This window comes from Rhea pennata, chromosome 5 (genome assembly GCF_028389875.1).
Source record: "Rhea pennata isolate bPtePen1 chromosome 5, bPtePen1.pri, whole genome shotgun sequence".
NCBI classification, from domain to species: Eukaryota; Metazoa; Chordata; class Aves; order Rheiformes; family Rheidae; genus Rhea; species Rhea pennata.
The window spans coordinates 60,637,761-60,663,785 of record NC_084667.1 but is presented as its reverse complement, the minus strand read 5'-3'; the positions used below and the strand labels follow the sequence as shown (position 1 = coordinate 60,663,785).

At 40.0% G+C, this 26,025-nt stretch overlaps 1 protein-coding gene across 5 annotated transcripts in view; it reads left to right on the top strand.

Moving 5' to 3' along the window:
* The window catches only part of AKT1 (AKT serine/threonine kinase 1), a 75,029-nt gene that overhangs the window by 8,195 nt on the left and 40,809 nt on the right, over positions 1-26,025 (top strand). The window lies entirely within an intron of this gene.

The window sequence follows — 26,025 nt, the reverse complement described above, 5'->3', positions numbered from 1 at the left end:
CTTAATGATGTATCTTAAGTAGTGCGTTCTTATTGTCCTGTTTACCATAATTGGAAGCTGTATATAAGGAATGTGCATGACTTTCTCTCATGTTTGAGAAAGCACAGGTATAAGGGTGTTTTTCTGGGTGTGTGCGCATGCACAGAAAAATGTGCCAACTGCTTAGTTTGAAATGATTTTAAAGATAGCAGCTGAAAGAGGTGCTGCTTGGAGAGTTAAAATGTACCAAATTTCTATTTTAAATGGAGGTTTGTAACTTTTCCATTTGTGTGCATACACTGCTGGAAGGGAGAATTGAGGTAAATCTTCATTTGAACAGTCGAAAGTATGCTTGTGTTTTGTGAGCAATGCTGTGCTCTTGCAGAGACTTGCTAGAGAAAGCGTTGTTTTGTTTGTGACTGAGCCACTCTTGGTACCAGTGTCTCAGACACGAAGAATAGCCTTGAGTTTTGTGCACTCTGTGCATTTCTGTTTACTGCTAATGAAATCTGACTTTTATAAAAAGTCTTTATTCTTGGCTGGGTGGGGAAATTGAAAGAAGTCACATGCATCATTATGCTTTTTACATTCTTAGATGTTTTATTATCAAAACACTGGGTTTGTTCTTTGAGGGGGTTTTTCTTGCTTTGTTTCGAGTACTGTGATGCTGCTTCTATAAAGTACTTGACTTACCTGTTTCTTTGTATTGCACTATCCTTTCTTGGAAAGGAGAGAACGATACTAGGTACTTTCCATAATCTCATCATTTTTTTGGACCAAAAACACAATTTGTATGCTCCAGCAGTAAGGCAGCTTGCTGGTTCTGCAGACTCAGGATTTTTCTAGAGGCTTTGCAACAACTTGCCTGAAGGTGCAAAGGCAGAGCATAATTATTTTTGGAAGAAAATGGAAGTATGTTATGCTCACCTTGATAAAGACTGATGGCTCTTCTGCAAGAAGAGCAAAGTTAATAATCCAGGTTTTGAAAGGGTGAAAATGTGTATTTCTGACGGTTAGATATACAGTTTATTTTTGCAAGTTGTCTTGTGCTTAATTCTAAAAACATTTTGATACCATTGGTGATGTTTTTCAGTTTTTTGTTCTAGTTGTTCGCAGTCAAACTGGGACAGGAATGTCCGTTTCTGTTGGTTATTTAAATAACTCATTGGATAATTCTGGTAAAGTCAGGCTAGCTTGTTCTGATAGTGCATTTGAGAATTACATTGTTTGGATAAAACAGGAGGAAAAAAATACAGAACTTTGTTTCCCATTCTCATTTATAATTCTAGAAGCTCTTTAAACCTAAAATACCTCTTTGATTTAAATCATGTTTTTAACCTGATTTTTTTAACCTTCTATTGTCATAATTTTTTTCCTATTTATCTCTAACTGAAAGATAGGAGGGAAACTTTGGATTGTTATTTTGAACAGCGCTGTACGTAATTCTAGGGGAGACATTACTTTAAAAAGCATGAAAATAGAACTGGAAAAGCACATGTATTGTCAGTATGATTCAGAGGCAGATGTGTCTGAACCATTTAATACAGTCTTGTTATATTTCAAACCTGTTTGTATTTACTCTTGAGAGTTCTAATTTTCTATATTTCTAGGATTATCATATAACTTCTTTCAAGGAAGGATTATCATATAACTTCCTTTCTCTGGAAGAAGTGTTCATAAAAGATGCCTGATCTGGAGATCTCCTTTTCTTTTTTCTTTTTTTAATTACCTTAAACAGATTATTATCTGTGGTGGGTTGTTGAAAGAATTACGATAAGATTATCTGTTAACCATATTTCCATTTCTCCCACTCCAAATGGTAGTGTACATGTTCTGCACATTTGAGATTGAAAAGTTGTGCTCAAATTGATTGCATGTTGGTGTTTTCTGGATGCCGGTAAACCCCATCTTTTTAACCTGTTCTCTAGTGCTTGTCCTTTCTGCCTTCTTGATGCATGCGGTAACACCTATTTCATTACACTTTATCGATTTCTGTGACAGTTGATTTGGTATTGTCCATCTGAGGTTTCAGAAAGTGATATTGTGTCTCCTTCTTGGCTTGCTGGTATACTGTCTGTGTTGGCTCCGTTATTCTTAGTTTTCTTAGCTGTTTTCAAATCAATTGAGAAATTCAATTCTCTTGGTTGAAGTGGTGGTGGTGGGGAACGACAGGGAGACCAATACACTTGTGTATGTTTGTCTGCTTTGTAAAGGATTTTTTTTTGTCATCTATATTTATTGTCAGACAGATCTGTGCTTGAGAAAGACCCTATCAGTTTGCTAGCTCTGCAAGATTAAGTACTTCAACCACAGGATGTTTCCAAAACTGATGCCTGATACTGTGAGCTTCTGAAGTAAGGCATAAACAATAATTACTACAGGGAGGGACTGCTAAAGGAGGATTTCAGATCTAGGAAATGTGTATTGTTTGTCTTTTGGATAGCTTATAAAGCTGAGGGTTGGACGGCTTGTGGCCTTTAAAGATCCTAGGGCTTTCCACATGCAAATATTTTAAGTAGTGTTTGGCCAAAATCCAGATTGGGCAATCATGTTCTGTCTACCTAAAATTCCCCCTGTAGCTTCAGTTGGATATGGTATCTATTAGTTCCTGTCCTGAGCAGTTGAACAGTGTGGATGTGTGCCATTAAACAGTTGCTACATCTCACCTCAGCAGTGTCTTAATTTTGGTGGTTTTAATGATTTGTGTATGTATAAATCAGCCTGCAAAGTGCTTTGGAGCCCTTCTGGATGGCAGGTGTATATAAGCATAAAGCTATCATTATCAGGAGCAGGTGTTTTTGGCCTGGCAGGGTAATAGCAGGGCTTTCTAGAATTCTGTGTTGTTTTCTTCTGTCAGCTTGCTTTAGATTTCTGTTGTTGTTTCCAAGATTAAAATACAAATGGAGAAATGAAATTGAACATCTCTGCCTGGCTGAGAATTCTTGGCAGTTCTGTAAGTCGATGGCTTAAAGGAAGTTCTACTTCCAGTAGCACAGATGTTTGCTTGTGCAGAGGCCAGAGTCATTTCCATGACATGTCTAACCTCAAGCAGGCAGAAATGTTAGAATTCATGAATGAACTTTTTTTGACCCCCCCCCCCCCCGCCCCCAGTTGGCAGCACTTGGTGCTGTTACTCTAATCGGAGTGAGGTGATAGACTCTTAGGTGCAGACAAAAGCAGTAGTTAAAATCCTAATTGCTCTTTTCAGAACTGCAGCTGAAGTGGTTACACAAATGCATTGAAAATTTGGGGTGAGGAAACTTGGTTTTGAGATTGGTGTATTGGGTATATGTGTGTGACACTTGTACTCCCTGACTGTGTTGTGTTGGAGGATTATTAGGAAGGTAAGGAGGAAGAGGGGTAGCTGCCGAGGTGCCGTAATCATGATTGAATATGAGGGAGCATGGAGAAAATTATTTGTCCTAATTGCTACTTGTTGAAATTCTGAGATTATTGGTTTTCTAGATGTCTGTCATGAGCATCCTAACTTTGGGTCCTGTGATATGGAACTTCTTAGATAAAGGTATACCAGAATGTATTTAATTTAATGATCCATTTCATAAATCTTGTTGGATTTCTTGCATCTTCCTGCTCTGGTCCCTGTTTTGTAAAAGTCCTTCTATTGTATTCAGTTTGTGTTCCCCCCTCCCTTTTTCTTCCTTTCTGCAAGGCTAACAAAGAGTGGGATTGTGCATTTTAATACTCTGTCATCTCTGTCTTCCCTTGCATGTCCGGTTTTCTTACTAGGGCATAAACTCTTATAGAAAGAGGAGTCTTTGGAGGGAGAGAGAGAGGAGGAGGGAAGAGTGTACACTGACATTTAAAGAAGGAAACAGAATAAAGAATAACTCTGAAGCAGTTATAAGCAACAGAAGGGACCGATATATTCATCCATTATGTTTAGCAGTAAATGTGGAACAACTTTTTTAGGGAGGGGCAGTTGCTTCCTTTTTGTTCATTTTTTAAATAGTATATAAACACTGCACAGTAATTTAAACCATGAAAACCAGAACAAGCCCTCCATATGTCACTCTGGTGCGGACTATAGGCAGATACAATTATTTGTCTAATTTGAAATCTGGTTGTCTGATAGAAAAAAATAATTACTAGAGATTATTACATGAGGAATTATATATAAGATAATTATTCCACTGCTGGAAAAAAAACACCGATTTTTGTTAAGGAATTACTTCTATAATGAAATGGAGTGATACAGATGTTCTAATACATAACCAGTAGTCCTTGGTGATTGCAAAGATTCTAACTTGATCTATTCTGTAGCTTCACTGCATAAATTGAATACAGGATCCATATATAAAAAACAAGTGAAGAATTGCTGCTCTTTTAACTTTATCTAGTAGAATAACACAGATTATGAACTTTAGCTTTGTTATTTTGAGCACTAGTTCATACTTTCAGTATTCTGTTAGTATGGTTCAAAACAGGGTTATATGGTGTATGACAAGGAGTAAACATTTAGAGGGCTTTTTTGTTTTGAGTTTGTCAGTGGGTCTCTTGCGTTGCTGTTTTCCTGCACCTCTTCTTTCTTTTCTGTTCTGACCATGTCCACTACCTCTTTTTCTGTGTATATTTGTTTTATTTTGGGATGTTCTGTGTTGGTTTTTTGTTGTTGTTTTTGTTATTGTTGTTTATTTTTTTTCAACCTTGGCTTGTGGTGGTCCCTGGGATGTTTCTTGATGACCTGTGTAACTAGAACCTCTAAGGTTCAGATTAGTTCAAGGATTGCCTGGCTTTCATGGCATTTCAAAGGAGTGGCTGTGGTACTTGATATAAGGGATCCTAAGACACTCTGAACTCTGAAGATGCCAGGTAAGTGGGCACAGCTACTTCAGAGGAAAAACTGGGGAGAAGAGGAAAGGTAAGAAAACCAGATAGGGGCTAAAGAGAAACTAGGAGGAAAGTCTGTTAGAGAGGGGAAGAAGTTGATGCTGCTTCCAAAGTTGAAGGTTTGGGTTTTCAGGGAAGTCTGTTGCTGTTCTGATTGAAAGTAAAAGATAAGTTGTGTCAGTTTGTGTTTCTTCTTGTGAGTCTCTTTTTGAACACAAGGGGCAATAATTTTACGATGCCAGCTCTTGATTGCTTTCATTTTGCTTGCCCTATTCTGGGAAAAGGGGATTGGGGAGGAACCAGGAAACCAGGGACCAATAAATCTGACCTTGGTGGTAGGCAAGATGCTAGAGACATTAAGAAAGGATGAGATCACAAAACATCTGGAGAAATATGAGCTGATAATGGCTAGTCAGCTAGACTGTTTTGGAGGGTAAATCTCATCCGATGGAATTATTTGTGAAGAGGTCACAGGAAACAGGCTGGATACAGTGTATGGTAGAAAGTCTGCTGTGGAGGGCCAGGGAGTCAAATGCTGAGAAGTATCTGATACAATGTAACTGTACTGTAATATGTCTCTGAACCCTAGAAAAGCAAGTATAAAGTAGAGATTGCTAATCTTCCTTCTAGTGAGTAGACTACTTAAATTTTTGTTCATCTCTGCTACTTTTCAGTGTCCTTTCTGAGAAGTTTTTCTGACCAGAGCATTTTTGTGCATGAAAACTTTTTAAGCCACAGCTTCACATTTTTGAAGGATAAAGTCCACATTTATCAATAAAATTACCCCTCAAAAATATTTTGTTTTCTACTCACTTTTCTGTAAAATATTTTAATTCTTTAGAGAAGTTTTGCTAGGTTAGATAGTTTTCTCTGTTTATAAACAGGTTGTCTGGAAGTGATGTTTGAGTGGTACTGAACATGTTCTCCGAATGACAAAGAAGAGCTCAGATGTAGATGCCCAGATTGCTTATGTCAGTTCTGGAAGTTTAGTTTTATATTCTGTTTTATTGTTCGTCAGAAGCTAAACAAACTAGATCTCAAATTTATCTTTGGAAATTGGGTAACATCATAAGTAACTTGTTAAAAAGAGACTTGCGAATGAGGGATCTAGGACATTGCAAACCTTGTTTAAAGTGAGCTGGTAATGCTTTATGCAGTGTATTCTGCAGAACCTGCCTGTGTTGTCTTTGATCCTCTCTTTCATGGTTCCTTCCTTTTAGAGAAGAAAAGGAAAAATAGGCCTGTGCACCAAAAAAAAAAAGGACTTGTGGTTTTCAGTTCTTTATTTTCTCTCCCGGTATGCTTTCTGAGAAGTCATCAGGCTTGGACTTAAGAAACGTATTGTGCTTGTGAGTACGTTCCTTTGGAGGTAAAGAAAGCAGAGAGAAAAACGTATGCTTGTTGTTCCTGGCGGGAACGTTTTTGAGCAAGGTGCTGTGCTGTGCCTTTTAAATTTGGCGCCTTGTCCTCACTTTTAAAATTCCTTCCCCTGCAGCCCCTCCATGAGTGCCAGCAGCTTCGTTGCCTTCTGCTGTTCCCGACGCGTGCTCCTGCCGAAGCACCAGCAGTTGCACTCCCTGCCTGTGCCCCAGGCTTCCCCTGCCTGAACTTGCTCTATGTTAGTGCTATTGGTCCTAGGCTTTACCATCTGAAAAAGCTGACAAGGACTTTGATACTCGTAGAGCAGCACATGGTAACATGTATAGTATATCTCTTATCCGCAGCGTTTGGCTTGCTGGCAAATTCCCTTTAAAAATTGCTGGGGTGGTTGGCAAGGGTGTTGGGAAGGGAGGATTATATAATATTTGAATATTTCATTTGAATGCACTTTAAATAACTGAGCGTTGTTGAAAAATAATTTTCAGCTTTACATTCTTGTTCCCTTTTGCCTATTGAAACAGCCTCTTTAGTAAGGAAAAAAGAATTAATGTTAATTAAAAAAAATCTCTTGGGGGAGGGGGGAGACCAAGGAGGGATTATTATTTTAAAATGAATTATATTGCAGGTACAATGCCCCTTTTAAAGGGGGAACAAAGCCCAGGAAACTATATGCGGAAAGAGGAAGAAAAAGAATGGAGAAAGAATAGCACCATATTAAGTGCGAAGTAGTTGGTTTCTGTGAGAAATACTTAGTGCAACTGAAAGGGGGAAATGCTGAAGACTGACTTTTAGGAGTGCTGCCAGAAAAAATGTGCTAGAACTCTTGAATTATTCTCCCACTTCTCCAAGTTGGGTCAAAAATGTGTGTTTTTTTTTTTTATTTTATTTTTTTATTTTTTTTTTAAAAAGCTGGTCAAACGCTATTGCGAAATTTATCAATTTATTCAAAAGCACATAGTTGTATTTGAGGACAGCTGAGGCAAACGATCGTTGCAGGCTGCGGGCAAAGGAAGTGAATTATCAGTTACTGTTTCCCTGAGCCTCTCGGGTAAGTTAGGAGAGTGTCTTTTGAAGTACTATCCAAAGCACAGCCCTCTGGTGAACTGGGAGTGGGTTCCAGTCTTCAAGACAAGCATTATGTTTTGGATGCTGGAGCCTCACTCACGAGGTTGACGCTGATGTTGTCGGAGTAGACCTCAGGTACTGGTGAGTGTTGCGGCTACTTGCACCATTTGTTGCTAATTCTCAAATTTTAAATGTAGGCCTCATGTTTGTTGTGGCTTTAAGTCAATTCCCACCTGTGAAAACCACAAGATTTAACAATTTCATCCTTTGTTCCTCTTGAAACAGAGGAACTTGCTAATCCTCATCATGCAGAGGAAAAACTGGAAAACACAACCGGAGTGCTTTCCTAACAGTTCAGAGAAAGGAGAAGAAAAAGAACTATTTAATTATTAATGAAAAATCTCCAAAAAATACATGATTTAAAACTTAGATATGATTTTTATTTATTTATTTATTCTAAAATGAGACCTGGCAGTACACCTGAACATTTCTGCAGTTCTGTGAAAGGAGCTGGAGCTCAAGAAATATGTCCAGATTACACTTCAGAGAGCTGTTATTACAAAAGAGTAACTTTTGCATTTCCTGCAGGAGGCCTGAGGGGTCTAATGAATAATAGAAACACATAATGAAACTTTGTTCGAACTGCTTTTTTCTTCTTCTTCTTTTTTTTAATTCATGAAACTCCAGTTGAATTAAATCTCAATATTTGAAAAATAGTTTTCCAGATATTGCCATATTTTCTCAATGAGCCTTTGTACATGCAGTGTTACATCAGCCAATGTAATGCCACTCCGTAAGGGTGCAGTTATATTGGTGTGAAAATATTTACACTAAATAGGGCTTATGCCTTGAAATATAGGGATGCACAGAATTTACATATTCATGCCACTGAGCCTGAGTTAGAGTTTCACAGTTGTAATGTCAGTAAAAAGTTACTCTTGAACAAACTACTCAAGCAGTTCAAAATCTATGCATTTTCAAGCCTCTTCACGTCTGCCCGTGGGAATGCTACCTTATATTTTACCTGTTACGTTTCAAGAACCTCCAGGCATGGATTGTCTGGATTTGTGTGTGTGTGTCATATACAGGGTCCTGGCTCCTACCTGTGATTTGTAAACCTTCCGGTAATACAGGTAGTCAAAAAAATATTTTTTTTGTGCACTGCTGGTGGTGTGTGGGGAGTGTTTTTATTTATTTATTTATTTATTTTTTAAACATTTAGTCAAGTCCTGAATTAAGAAATAAAATGCTGTCAGTTGAAGTGATTGCTTCTCTTGGTGTTAACAAAGATCAGTTTCTACTAAATAGTGGTGGGAATGAAAGGAGATTAGCTGACAGAAAGTTTATTTGTATAGTTTTACCTATCTTATATCTCTCTTACTCTACTGCAAGTTTATGCATGGACCAGGCTAGAATCTAGTTGTGATAATTTATGATGACAGTGTTGGTTGTGGGGCTTGGAAGTAGTTTTATAGGTGGAAATTGATTCCTGGACATAGGATATGAATTGTTTGCTGCTATAAATTCAGTAATCAAGTCATTCTGTGATAAATGTTCTTTGTGTTGCTGTTGATACTTTGGCAGTGCCTCAAGAAGACTATGTTTTGGAGTGGTAAAGCATCACTTATCATCATGGCTTTTTCACCACTAAAATTAATTTTCAAAGAAACCTTGCCCTTTTAAAGGGGCTTTAGTAGAAAAATTGTTTTACTAATTTACTATCGCTTTTATTACTATATTTCAGAGATTGAAGGAGTAGTATAATAGTTGATTCAACCTGTTTTTTTTTTTGCATCAGAGGTAGTTCCAGGTCTTGTTTCTCTGGTACAGATAAGTTTTTGCTATGACATGAGCATATGAAGATATAACTGATTTATCTCTTGGTCTGGAAGTTTAGATTGCCATATTACTCTACGTGATGGGAAAATTATTTTAAATGAGAGTTGGGAAAAATACTTCTTCATACATGGAAAAATCACTGTAAACTTGCCAGCAACAGCCTTCAGTAGACTTGTAGAGATATTGCCTATTGAACACTATTGTGACAGCTTGTTTCTGTTGCTTTTGGTAAAGTTTAGCCTGTAAAGTCAAGATATCCTTGCCCAGGAGAAGGGGAGAGATGGGGAGATAGTTAAATTACATCATCATGGAAGAATACCAGAATACTTAGCTTTAAAGCCATTCAAGACTACGTTGGCACCCCTTCGTTATACAGTGTAGCTGAAAACGAACTGCAGCAATAATGAACCAATCCATCTAAATCACAGCAGCTGAACAACTGACTGTTCTATCTCAAAATGCAAATGTGTTGTGCAGAATGGATTTAATTGTAAATGTTTGCTTAGTAGGGAATATGAGCCTTTTAGTTGGTGACAATAATCGTGAATACAAAGACCCACAGAATTTTAGGGTTTACATAGCTCGTCCCTGTTCTCATAAACGATATTTCAAAGTCAATTTTTTTTTTAAAGTACCATTTGGCTTTATTCTAGCTAGTGAATGGAACTCTAAATGCCCGATCACTAAGCAGTGTTTAGAAAACTGAGATAAATTTAGCTATATGTATTTAGATCAGGCAGGACTTTCTGTTATATTTCTTTCAAATATATGTTAGTGCTTTTTAATAGCTGAAGATAATAAGAGGAAAAAGTGCTGACTTTCAAAGCTTAGATTTGTTTTTACAGTGCAGTAATGCTAAGTGTTGCTTAGGATATTAGGCTTTTCTTCTACGTTCTAGCATAGTGCCTCTCAAACGATCTATTCTAGTTAAAACATCTCTATATTAAAATCTTTTTCTCTCTGTTAAAATTCTTGGAACCTGGCTACTGAATGCAGCTCACGAGAATGAGTCTTTGTCACTGGTTTGAATTTTTAATTAAAGTAAAATAGCATTGCAGCCCTTTGGGGAAAGGGAAAGCTTAGAGCTTCACTAGTAAAAAGAGAGGAAGCAGAAATATTTGCCTCCTGACTGTTACTAGGTATCTTTCTTTGTAAGAAAAGACAGATATAACTATGAAAATACAGGAAGTGTGTGTGTGTGTGTGTGTGTGTGTGTGTTTGTGCTTCTGCTGGTATCTTGTGTGTTCTTTATTAATATACTTCACATGTGGGTTAGTCCTGAAAAGAGGCACCCCCCGAAGAATAGGCCTTTGTGACACTAGAGAAGTTCACTGTGCCAAAGTTATGGTAAGAATTTGTAAATTTTGGCTGCTGGAGTACTTCCTTCCCCTGCTATGTTTTTCGTGTTAGAAACTTGTAAGTGTGGATTAGGGTGGGTTTTGTGTGTGTGTGTGTGTTTTTTTTTTTTAACTGACAATGCAAACATTCATTTCACAAACTAAACCATCCGTTCACATGACACTGCTGGCTGTATATAAATACCCTGTTGATCTTGTTCTACAGAAGTCTTCTTTGGGCTTTCTGAGTCGCTCAGAAATGGTCTGCCGCTGCTTTTTGGGCTGTGGTGTGGACCTAGAGTGTATCTGCTCAGGTTTAGTTTGCCAAATTAATGTCCCTGAAAGAAATGTTGTTACTTGGAAGAGAGCCTTCAAAGCCTGGATGTTTTTCTCTGTCTCCTTTTCTCTGTGTGTTTAAAATATTTTATTTCTGGTATCTTGAGAATTGTTTTGTTTTGCCAGTATTCCTTGGATGAAGCTGAACCTATTGGGGAGATGTTTACTATTTCTTAGTTGCAAAACGATCTTCCTCTTGAAGATGTTGTTTCTTCTTTTATTTTGTGAGTAGGCGAAGTACCTTTGGATCAAACAGTTCTGCAGAACTGCGGGGCTGAGAGGATGCAGATAATTGCACTGAAAGGTGAACCTTCCTGAAAGCCCGAGAACTCATAGTTACAAGCTGTGCAACACAATCGATGGCACAGGGGTTTCATGGAGTAACCAAGGGCAGAAATCAAGTCCAAGGTTGGACTGTCATGGTGACAAAATATTTAGGAAACATTTTCTTGCCTGAAACAAAAGCTTGGATTGTGCAACATAAAGTACAGTCCCAGTACAATAAATGACTTGGTGTATTTTTAAAGGGTTCTGAGTGTTCCATGAGTGTCAGCTGCTTCCAGAGTCAGTGTTTGCAGTCTGCAGGTAAAATGAGGCATTTTCCTCTGGCTTTGCAAGCTGAGTTAGTTCTCCCCCTTTACACAATGGGTCGCAAAGATGTAGCAGACAAACCTGGTCTCACGTTTGGAACATAGCAGACAGTCCTGTTAAGTACAGATGTAACGGTGCAGCTTACTCTCTTCTGCCACAGTGGCTCTGCTATGTTAAGAGGAGTTACTTAAAACTTTAACCTTGTCACTGGCATAAATTCTGAATAAGCTCTAGACTTGATAAGTTCTTTTATTGGGTTAGAATGTGCTGTTCTTGCTGCAGCAGGAGCCCTTTGTTCTCTAGGTGTTTCATACTTTCATAATAACTGGTACTACTTTTTATTTTTATTTTTTTAATGCCTGCCATTCTGAGATATTCCAGCTTTTTTTATATTATTCCTCCCCCCCCCCCCCCCCGACTTTAAAGGGAGTCAAAGGTCTAAAATGCAGTAGATTGTTCACCGGAAATTATACAAAAATATTTTTAAGATGGGCAAAATGTGTGAAAGCTAGGTGAAGACTATTAGCCAGCCACGTACAATTCAGTTCATCACAGCTGCACCATTTGGAATTTATGCACGTCTCCCAATCTGGTCGATCTTCCTGTGTGATATCAATGGTAATTTCAGAGGAAGGCATGATTTTACATGTGTACCTATAGCACCTTCTGCCTTCAGAAGAGAAGGTGGCCAGAGTTCTTTCTAAATAATGGCTTCTCTCAGCTGTACAGCAACTTCAACCAGTCTGTCTGCAGAGCAGGTTATTTTTTGATCTTCAAGGAAAACAATGTTTTAAAAGTTGCTGTAGTTGTTGAAATACACTGTTATTCATGGAAATGAAAACCAAAAGCAAAATATGGATTTTGTGGGGGGATTATACTTTTCTTAGGTTTGCATCATCTTGCATTTTTATACGCTTGACAAGTAACCTTGCCCTGTTCGCAGTGCTGATGCGAAGCTTGTTCTCTTGGGCTCCTGCTTTGTTGCCATCCGCTAGTTCCTCTGTAGCACTGAATGTAAGCAGCTGCTTTAGCTTTCCATACCTATTTTTACTGTCTCTAATTTGCTATTAAGATGTTAACTTCTGCCTTCAGTTACCCTAGGAAGTCTCTCTATACTGAGACTATAACGTGGGAGCAAGCAAGTACTTCTGCGCTTTCTCTTGCGCTGCCCTTTCACACTTGGGAAATGCTCCGTGTAAACATCTGCAGTACCACCGTATTGTCCTCTTTCAAAGCTCTGGCTTCTTGTGTTGCTTACAAAAGGCCTTGACAGGCTTGCACTGTATATGTGCTGAGACCGCAGTTCGCTGTGGTGCCCAGTATTTATCCCCCTTTTTCCGTCTGTCTGTCTGTCTAGCCTCCCATTGTCCCTGTCTTCTGATCAGTAAACCCTGCAGAACAGGGTCTGTCTCTTTGTTTTATTTGTACAGCAGGTGGCTTAGCTCCAGATGTGCGTCTGAAATCGCAATGTACTGCGGTGATACAAATCATTATGTTACAGAAAGCTTTAGAATAGGATTAAATAAAATAACAAATCAGTTCTTGGTTTCTTGGTTTTTCTTTTTTGTTTTCATGTGTGAAGGTTTTCATCTTTTTAGTATTAATGTTCTGGCTAACAGGTGACTGGCAATAATGTGCAAAGATCTGTGAATAGGAAGTTTCCTTCCCACTTTAGAGGAATGCTCTGCTCTAAGGCTAGGGTAAAGCTTTTTTTCTTGGCAACAGCTCGAGGCTAGCAGGAACGGGCTATTTCAGAACAGTACTTTTTGGTTTCTTGAAGTTTGTTTACTCCTTCGGCTAGACTGGGTGTGATTGTGGCAAAACCTCATGTTTCTGGAGACTTTTCTTTTTCAGACACCATTTTAGAAGTGGAATGTCACACAACAGGATGTGTGGTTGTAGATGTATATTCACACTTCAGAGGCTGTGCATGCCTTTTCCACCATGTACTCTCCTGTGCTATTTCTCTCACGATTGATGTGGTGAAATAAAACATGGGAGAACACAGAATTCATTTCTCCTTTTTATGCCCACTATACACAGGGCATATTTATTGATAGTCATCTTTTTACTGACTCTTACAGTCCTCAAACCAGTTAGTTACTGGAGGCAAGAAGATTAAAATGTGGGCATATAGCCAAACAGACTTGAGGTTTTGTTCTTTGAATTTGATTTGAACATTGGAGCTTGATGAAGTGGTATGTGTGGTTTTTTTTTTTCTTTGTAGTTTTACAGTTCCCTGGATTGCCTACATGTAGTATTATTGCTGTGGTGTTTTTTTTTTCCTTTCCAGCACTTTGTATGGCTCTGCTTTGAATGAAAGGTTAGACCAGATCACCTCTAGTGATTCCTTCCATCCTAAATTATTCTGTGACTCTATGATTTTATTTTGGCCTGGTTGGATCCAGAAATCTCTTGCAAAGCTGAGTCTGATTTTGAAGGAGAAGAAGAACCACTTTCTAGAGGAGAGCTGTTTGGTTTTAGTTTTAATATTCCCTGTGATAATTGTTATACAGAAAACAAATAGCAGTTCCTCTGTTGTCAACAGGCTTTACCCTTTGTCACTTTTGTCTGATCCGTTCAAAAGCAGAAGTTGAGATTTTTAGAGGAAAAGGTTCAAACCATGTAATAATAAAAACACCTCACTAGTTCACTGCCTGCTAGTATACTAGGTTTGTGCTTTGGATTCAGAAGTTGCTTTTTGCTTTAATTACTGGAATGTCTCATTGACTAAGTATGCTAGGTAGCTTTAAAGCTGTTGGGATTTTTACTTTGTTGTTGTGAGGCTTGCTGTCAGAAAGCAGAAAGAAACCTTGTGCTGCCTTTTCTCTCTTCCCCCATCTATAGGCCTGGAGTGAAAGAAGCAGGAGAAGAGTTTTCACAGGGTGAAATACAGGTAGCAGGATGTATGGTGGAGCTAGCTCAGTTCTTTCTGATCTTCTCCAAGCATGACTTCAGTTATTTTGCGTCACTGGTGGATGTTAAATTGGGTGTTTTTATGGCCAGCTTCAGCTATAGCTGGCTGGCTGCAGCTCCTTGAGTCTCTGCCCATGGCTGAAGGAAGCAGAGAAGGTGTGGTCTAAGTTAATGTTATGTTGATGGTGGTTGAACAACAACAACCTGTTATAAAAGTAGAAGCCTGGGCCATAGGGTCCAGTTTATCAGCGAAGATTGATAGGCTAGTTTACAGATAGCAGCGGTGACCTGGAAGCTGAGCCTGGCTGATAGTGATGATTCATACCCTGTGCCCTTATATAATACCACCCTACGAATTTCTTTCTTTACCCCAACCAGAACAGTGTCTATGTCTCATCAAGGCCTGTTGGTGATAGTGTAGTAGCAGTCTGTGTTCCTTTGGCTTTTCCTTCTAGGTTGAGGAGCCACCTTTTGGAGTGAGACTTGATAAACTAGATGATCCACGGGGTCATGGATTTCTGCTGTTTATATCAGGGTAATAGTGACCTCAGCTGACATTAAATGGCATTTTGTGAATTCTTCTGTGCTGCAGAAGCTTGTTTCACAACTGGTACTCTGGATGGCTGCAACTGGAGTCCCAAAGGACAGAGTAAATGTTGGACCTGAGGTGCCATTTTACTCGGAAAAGAGAGCCTTTGAGGGCAGGGTTGAAGCCTGGCTGTGCCAAAAATGAGAAACTTTCAGTAGTCTGCAGCTTCTGGAATCTGTTTCATCTGAGACAAGACTGTAGTGTAAAGCCAGGCCCTATGTATGAAGCTACATCAAATCTGCATTTAGATCTGTGTCTGAAAAGAGACAGCTGTAGTCCCAGAGGGATTGTTTTTATTTCATATTGTTTTATAACGTAAAATCTCCGGAGCAGGGAGATGCTTGAAGCATGCACGTCTAATATCAGCTTCCTATTAAAATTTGCACTAATTATTTTAAAATTGTGCTTTCCACCTGCCGTGGATTACTTTATTTTTCTGCTTTGAAAACTTGATACATCTTCCTTCTTTTTCCCACAATACCAGGATAGTGCTGACTACTTTAGAAATTGTTTTCTTTGTTCAGATTTGGATTTTGGAAGCAAACAGTGCCTGCATCTGATACCTCTTCTATTTATGCTGGGGTGGAAATGCTGTTAATAAAATGAACAGACTTTCCCCATTCCTTGTTGTCTTGGGAAGATAGGTAGGTCAAACTGAAGGCAGAGCATGTCGTAGTTGAACAGGTGACTGGTGTTTTTGAGTACTGTCCTGGAACTAACAATCGAAGGCAGTCATCTCCTACTCTTCCTCCTATATGATCATCTCAGATAAGGTTATTTTTATCTCCCTCTGCCCAAGTTCCCTATCTGTAAAATGATGATAAGAGCACTTCCCTACTTCGTGGGGATGTTGGGAGGACAAATGCAGTTAAGACTGCGGGGCTGTTGGATACTGTGGTAGCTGGGGACACAGGAAGGAGAGAAGTGTTCTGCGTAAAAGGTTTGTTTATTTACTTTAAGCCTAGCTGTGGGCTGCAGCGCTGATGTGAGCATGGTTTCCATTTATGCCATGACTTGACTGGTACCATGTCTCTTCGCTGAATGTATTTCCTTTTCCATGTTTTGTTGCTTGAACACTACGTGCATACTAATGGAGCAATTAATGTCCTTACTAAACGTTAGTGTTTGCATCACTGGTGGCAGAACCTGAGAGCCCAAGGGCCTATGTAAGACTTTCTACTCGTATTTGCCCATTGGGGCTACTCAGAGTGACTGAACAGGTACTTGCTTCTGGTAACATCCACCCAGTGCATGTCACGGACTAACTCAGACACTGGAAGGAGTTAAAGATGTGAATGGATTTTCACTTGTGGAATTCTGACTAATCTGGCAGTTACTCTGGGCAAGGCATAGACTGCAGCCTGACCAGAATAAAGCAGTTGTCCTTGACCCAACTGGTTAAATTTCGTAGAAACCACATCCTTTGTGTTGCCACTGACAACATAACATTCCTTACGTTTGATTTCAAGTGGGGCTTTATTACCCAGATGTGCATGCAAACATTTTCTTCTGAAGAATTTCTGACCGATGACACCACAGAAGGTGCAAAACTTCTTCCGTTTTAACATGGGCTTCGTAGTGCCTGTTTATATATAGGTAGTACGGGCAGGTAAGAAACAGGAAACCGATCTGCTTAACACTTGCATTGTCACATGTCCCAAGGGAAGGCTGCAGTGAATAGAATATTTGTTTAATCAAATGGAAGTGTGGTGGGGTTTTTTCTGTTTTTTTTTTTTTTTTTTTTTTTGGGGGGGGGGGGGGTGGAGGGAGAAGGGAGTGAGCAAGAAAGTAGGAGGATACTTCATTTATTGCCTGCTTGCTGAAACCTGTGGCTCATGTCATCTTCCTTGTTCACCTGCTTCGGTGAATTCTATATTTAGTTGTCTCTGCCCATCCACTTGAACAAGACAAAAATAACTTTAGGACAGAGGCTGGATTACACTTTCCTCTCCACCCCTTCCCTTCCCTCTCCTTTCCTGCCTCTGGGCTTAGGGCATTCAGTTGTTTGGGAACTGGTGGCAGCGGGGGAAAGTGTGTGTGAGTAGTGGTGTGTTTTACAAGAAGGGAGTGGAGGATAAGAGAACGTTTATACCCTGAAATAAAATTGTTGTGAAGAGTATGCAAACTCTCAGAAACACTTCTTCCTCTATTATAACATTTGCTTGAGAGGTCAGCGCGTGTGCAGAGTGCATGGAGGGAGGTAGAGCGGCGAGGTTGGGAAATGACTTGCATGTGGCATACATCTGTCTGACAAAAAGCCAACCGTGCCAGGGGATTAATGGACAAACAAATAGTGTTTCAGCTCTGAACTCAGAGGTTGAACCTAAAGTTTGCACAGGAGCAAATCTTCAGATAAGTTTCCGATGGACCTTGACTCCTGTTGTGCAAGTGCTGTGTAGTATTTAGGAGAGAGGGGAATGTTCCTGTAAATCCCTGCTCAGGAGGGAGCCTACACATAGGCTGTGCTTTGCACTGCTTCTCCTCTGTCCCAGCATTGCCACATTTCGTTGTAACATCTGTGACAAATTAACATTGGCCAAAATCCCCAGAAATATTTAAGCACCTAACCAACCCCTTGACCTGAGTGGGAATTAAGCACCAAAGTACGCTTGTTAATCTGACTTTGGATATTGACTGTTTTCATCTGGAAATTGGATAAAGAATGTCCACTGAACTCACCAAAATGTTTGCTGCCTGTGTTATCTGAAATATTGTTGTCTTCCACAATTAAGCTGATAGTGATTTGAGGGAAACTGTATTGTTTTGATCAAACTGCTTTGAGATGCAGCCTGCCAAGTTTTTTTTTTTTTTTTTTTTTTTTTTAATATCTTGAGCTGAGTGTTTGGTATGTTGTTATTCCTAATGGACACGTTGTCTAGAGATGTGGGGGGAGTGTTTGTTCCTTTTTTTTTTTAAGGCAATTTTTAGGTTGTTATTTAAAGGTACTGGTGGGGAACAGAAGGATTTGGGGGAGAAGGGAGGGAAAACCCCTAAACTGTTGCCAAACGGAGAATTGAAACTGTCTTGTGGAAACTTCTTGTCCAGAATCGGCTTTTTTGAGAGAAAGCAGAACATTTGTAGTTGCTTTTTCAGCACTGGTAGTTCCTGGAGGACAGGAGGTGGTAGGAAGGATTGTTGTTTCAGTACCGGTCACTGTTTTACAGATTGCTTTCTTCCTCCTCCCTTGCGCATGTGCTGACGCCGAGGGAGCCTCGGCACGGCAGCTGCGGCTCCCGGCTTCGCCGGGCAGAGCCAGGCCGCTGGGGCTTGGGCACCTTCGCTACCGCGGGCTTGGAAGACAGCTGACGTGAGCATGCCAGTTGTCAGGTCATGCAGTGACTTCTGCGAAGTGTGTAGTCTGTTGGACAGTAAAGTGAAACCAGTAACCAAACCCAGCTTTCACTTGGGAACCTAAATCCAGATTGAGCCCCTAGGCTACACGTTTTTAAAAGGACTTGCTACCACAGCCTGCTTTACCGCCTCCCTTCTGTGGCGTCGGATCCCATTGCGCTGGCCCCTGTGCTCTGTGCTGCTTTTAAATTGAAGATCGCTTCAGTTTTAGGAATGTTAATGCCTTTCTTTGTAAACACGAATATACATTCTGATCGTTTAAAAAGAAGTGGGCCCTGAATTGGAAGCGCGCTTCTTATGCTTCAAGGCATAGGGTAATCCTTTTAGTAGTTTGGATTGCCAAGATTATACTGGGCAGGCCAGGATGCCTCTCAGACATCTGCTTTTCTGTCTATTGAGTCAAGTCAATATCCTGAAAACTGTAATTTTCACTGTAATGATGGATTATGCTTGTCACAGTTTATAGTTTGTCCTGTGTGCTTAATAAAAGAAAACAGATTCTAATGCTTATTATTTCTGAAGTCAAATACATCTGAACTAAAGCTCAGTGTATGCAAGACAAACTACACTTTAATTTTACAATTGTCTGATGGGACTTTGCGATTTATTTGTTGTTACTTCCTTAATGATGTTGCAGTCAGAGGCACTGTTTTGCTAAATGTTGTGTAAAAAGTAAATTGTAGCACAGCAGATGTTGGTATTTGGATGGATGTCGGTGCAACGGGGGGACAGCAACAGTCATCTCTGTCAGCTGTCTTCAGACTCCACAGGCCTGCTGTGTGGTTACTTTGGTGTGTAAAAACAGCTCGTTTTGCAACTGGGAAGTTTGGCATTACATTTGGCACTGAGCCATTTCACTGGATTAACACAAGTGTTTATCCAGCAATTTTCTTAAAATTGGTAACTTAGAGAAAATGTTTATTAAACTTCATTACAAAGGAAGAGGGAAAGTATAGCTGGATCTCTTCTTTTAAAAAGAAACCAATGTTTATAATGCTGTAATCTTTTATTACTATTTTTATTTCCTCCTCCTCCTTTTTTTCTTTTGGCTGTGTTTTATGATAAAACTTTTTGCAACTTATTGTTTATAATTTCCTTTCTAAAGATTGAAAAGGGGAAGCATTCCTTTTAAGGTATATAGAGTGCTGAAACTAACCTTCGATTCATTCTGTGTTTTGTCATGAATTAGGTGCAACAAACTGAGGGCTGCAAATGTAGTTATTCAATTACTCTCCCTTTTGTAAAAAATTCAGCTAAAGCACAGAACTTGAGGCCTGATCTGCAGAGCAGCTGATCTTGTATGATAAATTACTGTAGATTTTACCTCTTGGCTAAGTACAAGAGTCCCTGCAGGCTGTCAAGAATTTTTCATAAGACTCCTGTCAATATTGGACATATTTCTTATGGAAATAGCAGTTCGGATTGTGTTTTTAATAAGGAGGGGCGGTAGGGAGACGGAGCTTTGCAACGTGACAGCAGTTTTAATAAGACTTTTATACCTTAAACTGGGAATCTTTTGATTTAAGTTTCATTAGGAAACTTTATCATATTGGAGACATTTAGTTTGGATTAATCTTTGTAATCCATTTTAATCTTTTATTGCCTCTGTGATTAAATAACTAAATGTCTTCATTGTTTGAAAAAGCTCTCATTTCTCCTAGAGAAGGGAAGATGATTAAAAGAAGAGGAAAAGCATGTAAAGAAGAGTAGTGTCAAGCTAATGACAGTGACCCAGAAGTGGACTGTATGCTCAGATGATTGTTTAGTTGAACTGCAGTTTTATTACCAAGTAGAATTTCAGTACATTAATTTTCACGTGAGTTCTTTGCTCTTTTAAAAACTCAAAAAGAGGGGAGGCAAAAGACAAGTGTTTGGTGTTACCTGTAGCCTCCAATTTCTGTGCCTAGGCATGACTTGATTTGGAAAATTAATTTATAAGAAGGTCTGCCCACTACAAAAATTAATTTAGTGTGCTGTAGATAAACGAAAATAGCAGATTGGCTCCTACAGGCGTGAAGTGACTGCTTTTTGGGAAAACACTTTTGTCTTAGTTTGATACTGAAGCTGTAATCCTGATCCAAAAATGGGCTCCCTGCAGTGGGGAGGGGGAAATAAGTGCAATAAAGCATTAATTTGGGAGTAATCTAAATTTACAGCTCCCCCAGACAAGAGGGCGGGCTGAGGCTTCATGGCCACCCTGCCCGTTGGAGGACTTCACGGCAAGCATTGACTCTGCTTGCCCTTGCCTGGGAAGGGGTTAGGTCAGCGCAGCAACGCTGTGTGCTCACACACAGGCTGAGTGCGTGCATAACTTATTTATTCGCCCCCTCCCCAACCCCCAAAAAAGCTTGTGTGTATATATATATGTTCAGAGGATGTAGCTTTGCTATTTAAAACTGTCTTTGTCAGATTTGACCATGCTCCAAGGACGAGGTCCTGAATGCCGAGTGATACTGTCCCCCTCGGCAGGGCAAACCCAGCCCTTTCGGGTGCTCCGCTGCAAGGGCTGCAGGCGCAGCCGGCATCGTGGGTCGCACAGGTCCTTCCTAGCCCTGCCGCTGCTCCAGCAACCCAGCACCACCCTCTCCTGAGCAGCAGAGATCCAACCCCAGGGACAGCCCTGGCTCGTCCTTTTGTCAGCAGCTTCCTCTCCGACGCAGCGGATTGCAGCCGGAATTGCTGTAGCAGGATCGTCGAAGCTGGTCTGTGCCAGGCTTCGCCTTCCCGCTGTCCCTCCTCCCTTGCCCCCTTCCCACCTTGCTGGCAGCAGCAGGATTTTCAGAGTGGCCTTTCTTGGCTTTGACCCTTGCAGCAGCAGAGAAATCCCTAGCAGCTGCTGCATGAGGCGATAGTATCAGATCAGGGACTAGTGGGAAAAAAAATGCCGCATCCAGAGCGCAGTGAACTGCAAAGTGGGGTTTTCTGTATATGTGCATGCTCCTCCCTTTGCACAAGTCCCTGAGGCAGGAACGCTGCCCCAGATGACCTTCTTCAGGAACATTACCCCAGGTGACCTTCATCTTCTAGGGAAAAAAAAATGGGGGGAGAGGGAGAAAAGGCAGTTCACGTGAGTTTTGAGCTTTATTTAGGACTGTCTGGTATTCTCACACTTAAAGTAGGGGTGTCAAACTCCCCTGGACAGCTAGTATAATTATTAAAAGTTTTCCTACCAACTTGGATGGTGGCTATAATCTTGCTAGGCTAAGGATGTGTGTTGGTGTGTGTTTTGCTTCTGTTTTTGTGGGCATGTTACAGTTCTTATAGAGGGCAGAGGAGCTAGAGGTATTTGACTCTGGCAAGGGGAAGGAAGAGGCTCTTTGGGCTGAGGCTGGTGGCAGAGGAACGTGTGCGGTGAGGAGCAGCCCCGTGTGGTGCACTGTGCTTGGAGAATCAGGTGCTAATGAAAGGTAGGGCTGATGCCGCAGTCCCTGACCTCTGAAAATCCTATGGAAGGGCATGCCAGGTCTGATACCCACTGAAAATGGTGTGAGCTGGTGATGGCTGGTGGTGGGGATGATGTATGTTTGTTTGTATTTCCTCTGGCAGTATGAGCGTATTAAGAGGAGCCTGGCATTTTTGCCACATGTTCCCAAAAGAACAGGTTAGGACACTGCAGTCTGGGAAGTGTAATTCTCATGCCCATCTTCCTGTGCCGGTCTGCTTTTTGCTTCTGTGGGATATCCCTTTTATTTTTGATGCTTTTATCTAATGAAAAGTGGCTTTAACTTACTAAGATGCTGTGTATCATGAAAATTAATTCATGGTAACAGTATCAAGATAGATGGGACTTTATTCAGCTGCCTCAGGTGTTTTTTGTTTTTTCCTTGTGTAATGAACAAGTTCTCATGAGACTGAATGGGATGCATCTCTCCTGGAGCTTGGAGCCATTAGGGAGAAGTATGATGAGCTTGTCCATTAGCCATCTATTAAAACAGATGACTTTGAGGTTAAAAACATGCTTGTATTATGTGTATGTACTACTAAAAATATGTTGTTTCCATATTACAGGGCTAAGTTCTGAGACCATTGTAATCCAGTAGGAATTTTGCTGTTTGGTAATAGTAAGACTCAATATTTTTGCTGTATACTGTAAAGTAATTTAATTTTAATAGTGTTTAAGGTGGTAACATGTGTCTGCCTTAACCTGTGATCCTGATGCGGTAGTGGTATGGATTCTCCTCTGCTCTACAATGACAACACACCTTGGTCCCAGCTGCAAAGCAAGCCATAACTGATACTTTGTGTCCTTTCATTCCTTCATTTCTCTTACCTATTTGATGATAAAACTGTGAAGTGGTGGTGAGGATTATGTGGAAATATTTATTTAAAAAAAGGAAAAAAAAATTAATGCAGAACACAAGAGTCACAAGCTAAGTATTTCATAGAAAGACACATAAAAGACAAGTTTATTATTCAAGTGGAACATTCTGTTTAAAAAAAAAGGTGAAATAATATATTTTCTGCACCAGTACCTTCTGGCACTGAATGCAGCTAAACTGAGTTTGGAGGTGCCCTGGAGCAACTCCTGTTCCCCCTTGCTGCTGGGCAGATTGCACCCTGCTACCTGCTTAGGAGGGAATCCAGGCAGAGTCTCTTAGGCCTGGGCTACTCAGTGGAGCTTAATGCGAAAGTAAGGATGTCTGTTTGCTCTTGTATCATCTAGTAATGAACTTGTTTTAACAAATTCTCTGTATGCAGTTAAGTTACTTTGCAAAATTCCTCTGAAATAAGTCACAGCAGCGCCTTGCTCATCTGAAGGAGACTTTTCATTGCTGAGTTTGGGTAGTGACCCAGTAGAGGTTATCTGTAGAGTATTAAATCTGGAGGCAAAACAGGAGAGTGGCCATGATAGCAAACGTTAGAACTTACTCTTTTCTGGAAAATGCTTGCAATTTTCCATTGATGGCTATTAAATGACTAAAGCTAATTGAAATTGGATTAGGGCTAATGTAGTCTGTGTACTCTTCCAGGGTTTTACAGACTCCTTAGTGAGCAAATGGGGAAGGGGAATCCAAATTACCCTTGACCATGTAAACAGCTACCCCTTTCTAATGTTGCTTCTTATTTTGTGTCATTGAAATGCTTGTTAAACTTGTCTTTTATGTGTCTTTCTATGAAATACTTAGCTTGTGACTCTTGTGTTCTGCATTAGTTTTTTTTTTCCCCCTTTTTAAATAAATTTTCAGATGCACAGCGTGGTCAGGCAATTACTGGCAGAGTTTTATTTTAAGTAGCATGAAACAATTCTGTATTTATAGTGAAAATTAATACTCAACTCTAGAAGCTAAAGGATAACAATCCAATGTGTTAATTTCTTAACCCTCCATAAATTGCTTATTTATATAAGTCCATGCTCTTCAGTCTAGTTTTTATAAATACAGCTTGTTTTCTGTTTAAAGCTTTCTGTGAACTTTGTATCGTCTGTTTTAGGAAAGCTGTTGTTTCCATAAATCTTTTCTAATGTCCTTTAGGTTTTTTTCCACCATTTCTTTACAATTCCCTAAGGTTTGGGTTTGCTTTGTGACTGACACAATGATCTAGTGACGAGAGCCTCGGTGAGCCAGCCGGGGACTCGCGCGTCCTCGCCGTGGCGCTTTTGTGTGCGGCTGCATCCTTCCTTTTGCCTCTGCGGCCTCACTTTCCCAGGTGTGCACACCGCGGGGTTAAGAAATCACCGCGCTTGGCTTTGCTAACTTTGGGAGGCTAATGGTGAGCCTCTGTGCAGCAGTTTCCAGGTTTAATGTTCACAAAGCAAATAAATGTGTTGTAAAATCACTCACCCAAGTCTTGGGCTCTCTTAATGGTGTTTTTTTTTTTTTTGGTTTTTTGGGGTTTTTTTTTGTTTGGTTGGTTTTTTTTTGTTTTTTTAATGGAGCGGAGTATAGGAAGATACCCAGAATCAATTTTTATTCAATTAATGGTGCTTTCCTTGAACATCCTGTGCAATGTGTAGGCAATCTTAGGAATGCAAGCTAAAACTATGCTTTTTGAGTTTTTGTTTAATTTATGGAAAAGGCTTTAGGTTTTGTGTGTTTCTTTGTATTTTGTCACCTCTTTCCCTGTCTGTCAATCTCTAAATAGGATTTTACTGAAGAACAAAACTGGATATGTCATCGTCAAAGAGGGCATGTGTCCAAATAAGTGCAAGAATCACTGCTGAGGCTGCTTCTGCATGTATCTTATTCTAAGTGGTAAAATTAAATCAGCTTTCAGATGATGTCTGTAAAAGCCCTTTCTTGTTCAAATATAGCAAGGTGTAGTGTTCTTAACTTTATTTTTAACAGACATCATAAAGTCTTTTGGAGGACTGTATCACACTCTTCTTGTAAGTATATGCAATGTATTTAAGAGTCTAATTTGCAAAAATGGTGATTGTATTAACTTCAAATTAAGCTCAAGGAAAGCTGTAGGTAACCCCTTCCTCTAAGGGAAGATATTTAAGAAGTTGAGGAAGCTTATTAACCTAGGTGACTTGTTAGCTGCTTGTACTCTTTTGCATCATAGTATCAAGGTAAAAATTACTTGGGGAGCAATAATTGTTCCAAAGGTGTTTAATTCAGTTCAGTGCATCTGACATATCTGCTGTCATTTTTATTTATTTGTGTCAATGAGGGAGTTGGGCACCTGCTAACAGCAGATGAATACATGATAGCATTTTCTGTTTGTTGTTGGAGTGTTTTATTTCATTAAAATGCTGTACCTGCTTGTAAGCATGTTAGAGAAAAGATTGTGTTGGGCAACTTGTGGTAGCGTTAGGTCCTTTTGCTCCCACCATGAGGTAATGGAGATGGAGTTCACTCCGGAGTTGTTTTCAGCATAGCTTAAGAAAATGCTTTATATGTTCCCATAACTTATGTAGCTATTCTTAAAACTGCTGTTTTTAATGAAACTTCATTTGCATCTTCTCCCACTGGAGACAGCTGTAGGTTAAGACTAGCCTGACTAAGCTGTGCCAAAGGTAGGAGTAAGGAGTTTTTTATATGCTGATTAATTCTCTTTCACTCCTTTGGGAATATCTGGTATTGCTTAAATTGATTGCTCTAAGCAATATGGCAACATTTTTGACCTTCTAAACCGAAATTCAGCAAAAAAAAAAGGGGGGGGGGAGGAAAAGCTCCATGTTGGAGTTCTACATAAGTGCAGTTGAAATACAGTGAAATGAAATAGAGGTGTTGTCTTCTGGTATTGTTGTCTTCCGGTGGTATTGGCTGGTGATCTCAACACCTTTGGGGGAGATGAAATCGGGGACCATGCTAGTTGCCCATACCCTGCATGGGAACGGTATTAGATGAGAATCGGTTTCTCTTTCTCCATAATCTGACTTTTGACCTCACACGATTTGTGAATCAGAGCATCCATTTCTTGCCTTTGTTAAGCGTTTTGCATCTGTGCTGTTGCATAGCTAAAGACAGAAGTAGTTTTTGATACCTTTACTTGTGTATAAAATGCCTGTATAGCTTTGTAGGAAGGGATAAGTCAACATTATTTGTTTTTTGGAAGTTAATTTACAGATGTGCGGTGCCAGGTGACCGTAAGCTGCAGCTTGCTTGCTTTGCAGGAGCTCCTGTTTGGATGCAGCGTTGAGGATCTTTCTTTGTGGCTCTGAACATGAGACCGTTTAATCATTCCCCTTTGCCCCACCTCCAGCTTCCCTCTTCCTCCCCTCCCTCCCCAAATTCCCTGAAGATATGATAATTAAGCAGGTGCCGTATATCGTAGCTTTGTGCGAGCGTGAGAAACAGCAGTCGGTCGAGAATAGCTGGAGCCGCGCTGGAGGAGGAGGCATTTCTTCTT